The 9,776-nt window shown below is 61.5% G+C and overlaps 1 pseudogene; it reads left to right on the top strand.

Annotated features, from left to right (window-relative positions):
* Positions 1 to 5,735: 5,735 nt before the first annotated feature.
* Positions 5,736 to 6,934, top strand: LOC111255805 (annotated as a pseudogene).
* The last annotated feature ends 2,842 nt before the right edge of the window (positions 6,935 to 9,776 follow it).

Here is a 9,776-nt window from a genome sequence, read left to right as displayed (position 1 = left end):
CAGAAACTCTGGTCGTGCAACAACATCAACAGGGAAATCTACCTGGAAGCCCCGGAAAACATCGATGGCCCTCTGGAACTCCAAGTCAGAAGGTGTTGGGGGGAAATATTAACGACCCCCTAATACGCAGCTTAAAGAAACAAACATGAGGGCCCAAGCCCACCAAAGCGTGGTCAAATCTCCGCCTCGCCCGACCTAGGCGTCAAGATCGGGAGCGCCCGACCCCCCCTCCGCAAGGCCTCCGCCTCGCCCGACCGTAACCCCGGGGTCGGGAGCGCCCGACCCTATATCACGAAAGTTCCGCCTCGCCCGACCCCGAGCAAAGGAGTCGGGCACGCTGAGGCCCACGGGTCAGAATCCCCCTGGGATACGGTCCGCATAGACAAGACAAATCCTGTGGGATCCCCCGTCAGCCTCACCATAAATACGCCTGCAGAGTTGGCAGAGCGCAGGGCGACCGCGCCCCCCACGCAACCCGGCGCAAGTACCCGCGCACGACCATCCTGTGCGAGCTACAGTGTGGGCGGCCAGCCCCTATTCGTCGCAGGGTACTCATGACCTGCGGCGACCAGAGAAAGGGAGGGAGCGGCCCTGCCCTCGGGTCCCGCGCGCCCTCGGGTCCCACGCAAACGGCAGCACAGGCATGAAGCTCCCACCCTCTACAAGCCATCGCCGGAGCAGCGGCATCCACCGTCCTCCCTAACGGACGGCGGGATAATGACGAAACCCCATCATCATGATCTATCCTGATACCTACGAACATCAAAGTAGCTACCTGCGAAGAGCTGCAACACTTGGCATTCGGCGGCCACCCCTTCCGGCATGCACGACGGCACGCGTTCAGGGTCGGCAGGACGTCGGGCGTCAGGGGCCTCTGCCCTCCTTCCCGCCAGACCTTTTTACCATCTCACTCTTTGCCTTTTACCCGGTCCCAATTGTAACTCCGGCCGGCCCCTTGCGATATAAAAGGAGGAACCTAGAGCCGGGGAGGGGGATCGGGAGATCGAGAGATCAACACTTCTCCCAAGAACACAAAAGTAAAAGAGACCTGGGACCAGTCCCTCTCTCGCCCATCTGTAACCCCCTACTACAGAATCCCCGCGCGGGCAACACGAACATCCTCGATACTGGACGTAGGGCTTCCTTTGCCCGAACCAGTCTAATCCGTGTCTCCCGTGCAACCATCTGAGGCTCACGCGCATAAAAGAAATTCACTAGTCTAAGTCCTGATCCGCTGATCTTGACAACGACAGTTGGCGCGCCAGGTAGGGGACCTTTGTGCGTGCATCTCCAAGTTTCAGATGGCCAATCGCGATAGCAGCTTCGCTCCGGGCTCCCTGATCCGCCTCGGGAGCCTGGACTTTCTGGCCACCGGAAATGGGATCGAGTTGATCCCTGTCCACGTCCTGCCCGCTCGTCCCATCGGCACCACCACCACGACAGCGACGAGTGGCCGGATGCCAGCCAGAAGGGCCTCGCCGGAAGGATGGCTCTTCGGGCTACGCAACGCCACGGGGGCTCATGGCCGCCTCCTAATGTGGTCCCTCGCCACGTCGCCCGCAAGCAATGAGCTCGTGGGCGTGGCAAGGGCAGTCTCCGACACTAGCTCCAGTAACGAGAATCCTAACCCCTCGCGCGAGTGCTTCATGGCTGACGCGCACTCCGAGGGGTCCAACGGCGATGGTGCCGAGGGGAGGCAACGGGCTCCCCCCTCGCGCGCCGCAGCTACGACTGGGGCCCTACCTAGGGCACCAGAGGGCTCTCTGCAACCGGAAGCGCGCATGGGCGCTCGCCAAAAAGTAGAGCACCCCCACCACGAGGGGGGAGCACGACAACGAGCGCGCGACGTCCAGGAACGCATCTGTGCGGATGGAGAACGTCCACCGCTCTTTGCCCGCGCCAGCCAGAACGTCGCCGCCGCGGCGGTGTTACTCCGACAGCTCCCCGAGCCGGCAACACCTGAGGAGCGACGGGCGCGCCAAGAGATGCGTAACCTACTCGAGTGCGCCGCCGTCCAGCAGGCAGAAAGTTCGGCGTCTCGACGACGCGGCCAGAACGCCAGTAGGGCGACGCAGGGCGCCCCCCCGGAACGGTGGGGGGAATCTGTCCATCAACCCCTTCTGGAGGCGAATCCGGCTGCGACCGCCCAGCGAGCACCGCCACTCGCGGTAGGCGAGGCCCGATCCATCCACCAGCGCGTCGGTCCCGTTCGCGACGCCCGCGACACACTGAACGCGCGGAGACGTTCCCGCGCGGACAGGGCGGACGGGGCGGACCGTGGCTACCACGTCCACCGTGGCGGACGCTACGACAGCGGGGAAGACCGCAGTCCGAGCCCTGGAGCGGCTGGACCTCGGGCCTTCTCTGCGCGCATCCTGAATGCGCCCTTCCCGCCGCGCTTCCGGCAGCCTACGAGTGTGGCCAAATACTCGGGGGAGACCAACCCTGGGGTATGGCTCAGCGATTACCGGCTTGCATGTCAAGCCGGCGGGGCGGACAATGACTTGTTCATCATTCGCAACCTACCCTTGTTTCTGGCAGACTCCACGAGAGCCTGGCTAGAACATATCCCTTCAGGGCGCGTTCGCAACTGGAACAACTTGAAGGAGGTTTTCGTAGGAAACTTCCAAGGGACGTACACACGCCCTGGCAACTCCTGGGATCTCCGGAGCTGCCGCCAGGGGCCGGACGAGTCCCTCCGGGATTACATCCGGCGCTTCTTCAGAAAGCGCACTGAGCTCTCCAACGTCGCCGACGCTGACGTCATAGGAGCCTTCCTAGCAGGGACCTCTTGCTGACCCCTCGTCCACGAGCTAGGGCGCCGAGGCCCGCGGACCACGGAGGAGCTCCTCAACATCGCCACTAGCTATGCCTCTGGTGAAGAGGCTGTCGGAGCGATCTTTGATCGTTCCAAAGGCAAGGCGAAGCGGGAGGAGGACGCCGACGAAGGCACCTCCAACCGCCAGCAGCAGAAGAAGAAGGGCAAGTAGCGGCGCGAGGCCCCCCTCGTGGCCGCAGTCAAACGCAAGCGAGGGCAGCCGCCCCCCGAGGGCGCACCCGGCTTCTTCGACAAGCTGCTCGAGGGACCGTGCCCGAACCACGAGTTCCCCGTCAAACACGCCTACAAAGACTGCAACCTCATGAAGAGGTTCTTCGTGGGCAATCCGGTGAAGGGTGATCGGAAACGGAAGCCCGATGAGGAAAAGAAAGGCGACGAGGAGAAGGAAGACGGCTTCCCCAAAGTAGATGGCTGCTTCATGATCTTTGGGGGCTCCACAACATATGACACCAGGCGCCAACAGAAGCTGGAGCGCCGGGAGGTCTACGCGGCCGAGCCCGCAACCCCGGCCTTCCTCGACTGGTCCGCGCCGGCCATCACATTCGACCGGTCCGACCACCCCGGACGCGTCCGGCACCCGGGGCGCTACCCACTAGTCGTCGACCCCATCGTCGGCACTACACGTCTCACCAAGGTACTCATGGATGGGGGCAGCGGCCTCAACCTCCTCTACGCTGAGACCCTCGACGCCATGGGGATCGACCGCACCCGTCTCCGTCCTAGCAAGGCTCCCTTCCATGGCGTCGTGCCAGGGAAGCAGGCAACGCCCCTCGGGCAGATCGACCTGCCCGTCACGTTTGGGACCCCTTCCAACTACAGGAAGCAGGTCCTCACCTTCGAGGTGGTGGGCTTTCGCGGAACCTACCACGCCATCTTGGGCCGCCCATGCTACGCGAAGTTCATGGCAATCCCCAACTACACCTACCTCAAGCTCAAGCTGCCAGGACCCAACGGAGTCATCACCATCGGCACGACCTTCCAGAAGGCATACGAGTGCGACGTCGAGTGCTGCGAGTACGCCGCGGCCATCACCGTCTCGGGCGACATGGTGGCCCAGCTTGAGGAAACAGTTGAGGACCGGCCCGACGCCAAGCAGTCAGGAACCTCCTTCGAGCCCACCGAAGGTATCAAAGAAGTCTCTCTCAATCCCGGTTGTCCCAGTGGAGGGGTGGTGCGGATCAGCGCAGCCCTATCCCCCAAATAGGAAAGCGCGCTCGTCGGCTTCCTCCGCGCAAACAGCGACGTCTTTGCGTGGAAGCCCTCGGACATGCCAGGCATCCCGAGAGAAGTCGCCGAGCATTCCCTGAACATCAGGGCCGGCTCTAAACCGGTGAAGCAGGGCTTGCGCCGTTTCGACGAAGAAAGGCGCAGGGCCATTGGTGGAGAGCTCGAAAAGCTCCTGGCGGCCGGCTTCATCAAGGAAGTACACCACCCCGAGTGGTTGGCCAATCCTGTTCTTGTGCCGAAAAAGAATGGGAAATGGAGAATGTGTATTGATTATACCGGTCTCAACAAAGCGTGTCCGAAGGATCCGTTCCCTTTGCCGCGTATAGATCAAATAGTCGACTCGACAGCCGGGTGCGAAACACTCAGCTTCCTCGATGCGTACTCCGGCTATCACCAGATCGCGATGAAAGAGGCCGACCAGCTCGCTACCTCCTTCATCACCCCCTTTGGCCCCTACTGCTATGTTAAGATGCCATTCGGCCTCAAAAACGCGGGGGCTACCTTCCAGCGATGTATGCTTAAGTGCTTTGGAGATCTCATCGGGCGAACCGTTGAGGCCTACGTCGACGACATCGTGGTCAAATCCAGGAAGAGCGATCAACTCGTCCCCGACCTGGAGCTAGCCTTCGAAAGGCTAAGGGATAAGCGTATCAAGCTTAACCTAGAGAAATGCGTGTTCGGTGTCCCAAGGGGCATGCTGCTAGGCTTCATCGTCTCCGTGCGCGGCATCGAGGCGAACCCGGAGAAGATAGCGGCCATCAACGACATGGGGCCGATCCGGAACATGAAGGGAGTGCAGCGCGTCATGGGATGCTTAGTGTCCCTAAGCCGCTTCATCTCGCGCCTCGGCGAGCGAGGACTTCCCCTCTACCGGCTCTTGAAGAAATCCGACCGCTTCGAGTGGACCAGCGAGGCGCAGGAGGCGCTTGACCGGCTCAAGGACCTCCTGACGAAGGCCCCAATCCTGGTTCCGCCGGCCGACGGCGAGACCCTCCTACTCTACGTCGCGGCAACCACCCAGGTGGTCAGCGCGGCCCTAGCGGTGGAGCGGGAGGAGGAGGGGCATGCTCTTAAGGTGCAACGCCCGGTGTACTTCATCAGTGAGGTGTTGTCCGAATCCAAGTCACGATATCCGCAGATCCAGAAGCTCGTCTACGCCGTCCTCATCACGAGGAGGAAGCTGCGTCACTACTTCACCTCCCACCCGGTAACGGTCGTCTCTTCATTTCCGATTGGTGAAGTAATCCGGAACCCAAATGCAACAGGGAGGATTGCGAAATGGGCGGTTGAGCTTATGGACCAGGGTATCACCTACGTCCCCCGAACCGCCATCAAATCCCAGGTACTTGCCGATTTCGTGGCCGAATGGACAGAGGTACAAACGCCGCCGGCGGCAGAAGAGCAGGAGTATTGGACGCTATACTTCGACGGGTCGCTGATGAGGGCCCGCGCCGGAGCGGGCCTCGTTTTCGTCTCTCCGCTGGGCGTACGCATCAGGTACATGATCCGCCTCCATTTTCCTGCATCCAATAATGTCGCCGAGTATGAAGCCTTGCTCAACGGGCTCCGCATCGCAATCGAGCTGGGCATTCGTCGACTAGACGTCCGAGGCGATTCCCAGTTGGTCGTCGAGCAAGTCATGAAAGAATGGAGCTACCATGACCCTAAAATGGCCGCCTACTGCAATGAGGTACGTAAGATCGAGGACAAGTTCGACGGGTTAGAGCTCAACCACGTCGCAAGGCGCTTCAATGAAGCCGCCGCCGAGCTCGCAAAGGCGGCGTCTGGCCGGATGCCCGTCCCCGACGGCGTCTTCGTTAGCGACCAGCTAAAGCCCTCGATCCATCACCCGGAGCCAGCAGGGGTCGGCGGGGCATGCCCAGCCTTGGGGTCGGGATCCGAGCCAGGAGAGGTCGGCAACACACCACCTGTCCTGGATCCGAGCACCAATCCCAAGGAAATCAACGCTGCCCCACCCGACTCGGCCCCGAAAGCCAAGCCTTCCGACCCTGAGGTTATGGAAATCGAGGCGGGCCCCGCACCAGGGACCGACCCCCCGACCGATTGGAGAGCCCCGTACCTCGAGTACCTTATCCACGACGCGCTCCCAACTGACAAGACCGAAGCCCGCAGGATCACGCGTCGTGCGAATCCTTCACCATCATCGACCAGGAGCTTTACAAGCGAAGCCACACGGGGATTCTCCAGCGCTGCATCCCGATCGAGCAGGGAAAGGCGCTGATCCAGGACATCCACGCCGGGGCTTGCGGTCATCACGCTGCGCCAAGGACGCTTGTGGGCAATGCTTTCCGGCAAGGTTTCTACTGGCCAACCGCGGTCGCGGATGCTACCCAGGTAGTCCGCAATTGCGAAGGATGCCAATTCTTTGCCTGCCAAACCCATCTGCCCGCGCAGGCGTTACAAACCATCCCCATCACGTGGCCGTTCGCGGTCTGGGGGCTGGATCTCGTCGGACCCTTCAAAAGGGCGCCCGGGGGCTTCACCCACCTACTCGTCGCTGTCGACAAGTTTTCCGAATGGATCGAAGCAAGGCCTGTGGCGCAAATCAAGTCCGAGTAGGCGGTACAATTCTTCACCGACATCATCCACCGATTCGGGATCCCGAACTCCATCATAACCGACAACGGTACGCAGTTCACCGGAAAGAGATTCCTCCAGTTCTGCGACGACCACCACATTCGAGTGGATTGGGCGGCAGTTGTGCACCCCCGCACGAACGGGCAAGTCGAACGAGCCAACGGCATGATACTTCAGGGTCTCAAGCCACGGATCTTCGACCGCCTCAAAAAGTTCGGCGGACGATGGGTTGCGGAACTCCCAGCAGTCCTCTGGAGCCTGAGGACGACCCCCAGCCGGGCGAGAGGATTCACCCCGTTCTTCATGGTTTACGGGTCCGAGGCCATCCTGCCCACCGACTTGGAGTATGGGTCACCAAGGGTCAAAGCATACGACGAACAGGGAAACCAGGCGTCGCTCGAGGATGCGCAAGACCAACTCGACGAAGCGCGAGATGTAGCCCTCCTACACTCGGCTAAGTACCAGCAGGCCCTATGGAGTTACCACAGCCGCAAGATACAAGGCCGCGCCTTCAACGTTGGAGATCTAGTGCTCCGCCTCGTCCAAGACAACAGGGGTCGGCACAAGTTGACTCCCCCATGGGAAGGCCCGTTCATCGTCGCACAGGTGCTACGGCCAGGCACCTACAAGCTGGCAACTCCCGACGGGCAAATCTTCAGCAACGCCTGGAACATAGAACAGCTAAGGCGCTTCTACCCATAGCTCTCATTTACAAAGTTATGCATGATCTTGCCATCTTTTCAGCTCCTTTCGTTTTAAGCTCAGGGGTATCTGACCCTGGTCTCGTTCCAAGGTCGCATACCCCTCGGGGGCTACCAGTTTTGTTCTTCTGCTAAAAAGAAACCCTGAGCCACCTTGGCTCAGGTCTTTTCGTTTAAGCTCAGGGGTATCCGACCTTGGCCTCGTTCCAAGGTCGCATACCCCTCGGGGGCTACCAGTTTTGATCTTCACGAAAAAAGAAGGCCTTTTCTTTTAAACTCAGGGGTATCCGACCCTGGCCTGGCCCCAGGATCGCACACCCCTCGGGGGGCTATCAGGGGTCCCAACCCCAGCCGCTGGGCACCGCTAAAAAGAAAACGTTTTTCTTCTTTCAAAAAACCGGACACTCCCTTTCGAAAACCTTTGGACGCAAAAAGATAAGGATGCGTGAACGGTACTCAGCCAAGTTGCGATTGGACTGCGAAAAAAGCCTACGCCCCAGCGGCTACGGTACCTTCGCTCATCAAAAACTTACTGACGCGCCCGGCAACGCATCCAAACGCTTTCAAAAACCAAAGGAATAACAAAGGGAAACGGTTTCCTTAGCACAAAATAAAAAGTCATAAGAACAGGCCCGTATGGCCAGCACAAACGAGTTCAAGACAACTGACTTAAGCACAAATGTTTTTTGGGCACAAGCCCGGTACAGCTAATTAACAGGAGGATCGGCTGGAGCAGTGGTCCCGGGGTCGGCTGAAGCAGCGGCTTCGGGGTCGACAGGAGCGACGGCTTCAGGGTCGGCGACGGCGGCGGCTTCAGGGTCGGCAGCGGCAGGGACCTCGGGGCCGGCAGGAGCGGCGTCAGGGTCGGCAGGGGGGACGGCTTCGTCCTCCAGAAGCTTCGCGAGGGCCTCCGCCGGCGCAGTCACCGCGGAGTCGATCTCGTCCAGCTCGGCGTCGGTGTAGCCAGCGCAGTACCCCTCACTCATCCCGACAAAGTTAATGTCGGCATAGTGAGAGCCGAAGACCCCGAAGGCGCGCCGCACACCAAGGTGAAGCGCGTCCACGGCAATTTCACGGCGGCAACGGCGCACTTCAAGAACACGGGCCGGCAGCGAGCTCGACCCCTCTTCCGGAGCAACGCCGAAATCCTCGCAGATGACGCGGACCGCATCCCGCGAGGCGCCATGCTCGCCGCGCTCCTCGTCGAGCAAAACCCGCAACCTGGCAAGGTCCTCTGCAGGAGCCGATCAAGAAGCCCCACCAAGTCAGATGAAACGAAACACCAACGACACAAAAATACAGAAGCAGAAAGAGCCTCACCGTCGGCCTGGGCCTTCAGCTCGCGTTCCCGGTCGACACTGAGGGACAAGGCGGTCTGGAGCCCGTGCACCTGCAAACAGAACTGGTCGCGTTCCGTGCGAAGGGCTCCATTCTCCCCCCTCAGCCGCGCCAGTTCCTCGGCATCTCGGCGGGCCCGCTCAGTAGCCGCGGCTCTTAGCCCCTCGGCATCGCGGCGGGCCCTGTCCATGGCAGCCTGGAACTCTTGAAGGTCGAGGCGGGCCTTCTCCGTGACGGCCTGGAGTTTGGCCTCGGCACGCCGCGCCCCCTCTAGCGCTGCTTGCTCGCGCCCCTCCAGGTCGCAAACGGCCCCCTGGGCGGCACTGAGCTGCAGGGCCAGACCCCTGGAGCGCTCCCTCTCAGTGTTGTAATGTTCCCAAAGGTTCCGCTGCCGCCGGAGGAAGTCGGATTTCTCCAGGCTGCCCTCCTGGAGAGCCTGCAAAGCGGCATGACGTTAAGACAAAAAAGTAAAAAGGAAAGAGCTCATCACCGAGCGGCAGAAACAACATACCTGGCTGCCGGGAACCACGGTGTTGGCCAAAACCCCCAACGCCAAGGTCAGAGCTGCCTGGACCTGGGCGACGCCGCCGTGCATCGCCTGCCACTTATGCCACTCGGCGGCATCATCCAGTGCGTAGAGGCGCCGCGGCGGGTCATCGCGGGACGTCCAGCGAAGGATGTGCCCTCTCCACGCCCCGGGGACGGAGGAAGCTGAGGGCGGAACAAGGCCCGACTCTGACGTCGTCGTCGATGACGACATTACGATGCCAGAAACCCTCGGATCCGCCGACAGCTCCGGCGCCAGCACACCCATCGCCACCACGGCCGCCGACGGCACCTCTGTGGGCACGTCCGTCTCGGCCGCCGGAACCACCCCCGTGGGAGCAACCGGGACGGAGACCTCAGCCTCCGACGCCGGTGCCTTCACCGCCGCCGCACCCTCGGGAGCCAGCGCCCCCTCTGCCTCCGATCCCGCCACGGCAGCGGGGGCATCCGCTCTGCCCACTGCCGTCACCGCCTCCTCCGCCTCGTCGGCGTCGAGGTCGATCACCTCCCCGGCTTGCGGGCCCGGG

This window comes from Setaria italica, chromosome IX, assembly GCF_000263155.2.
Source record: "Setaria italica strain Yugu1 chromosome IX, Setaria_italica_v2.0, whole genome shotgun sequence".
In the NCBI taxonomy this organism is placed as follows: domain Eukaryota; kingdom Viridiplantae; phylum Streptophyta; class Magnoliopsida; order Poales; family Poaceae; genus Setaria; species Setaria italica.
The sequence above is the reverse complement of the archived record's forward strand: the minus strand, read 5'-3'. Positions and strand labels throughout refer to the sequence as shown.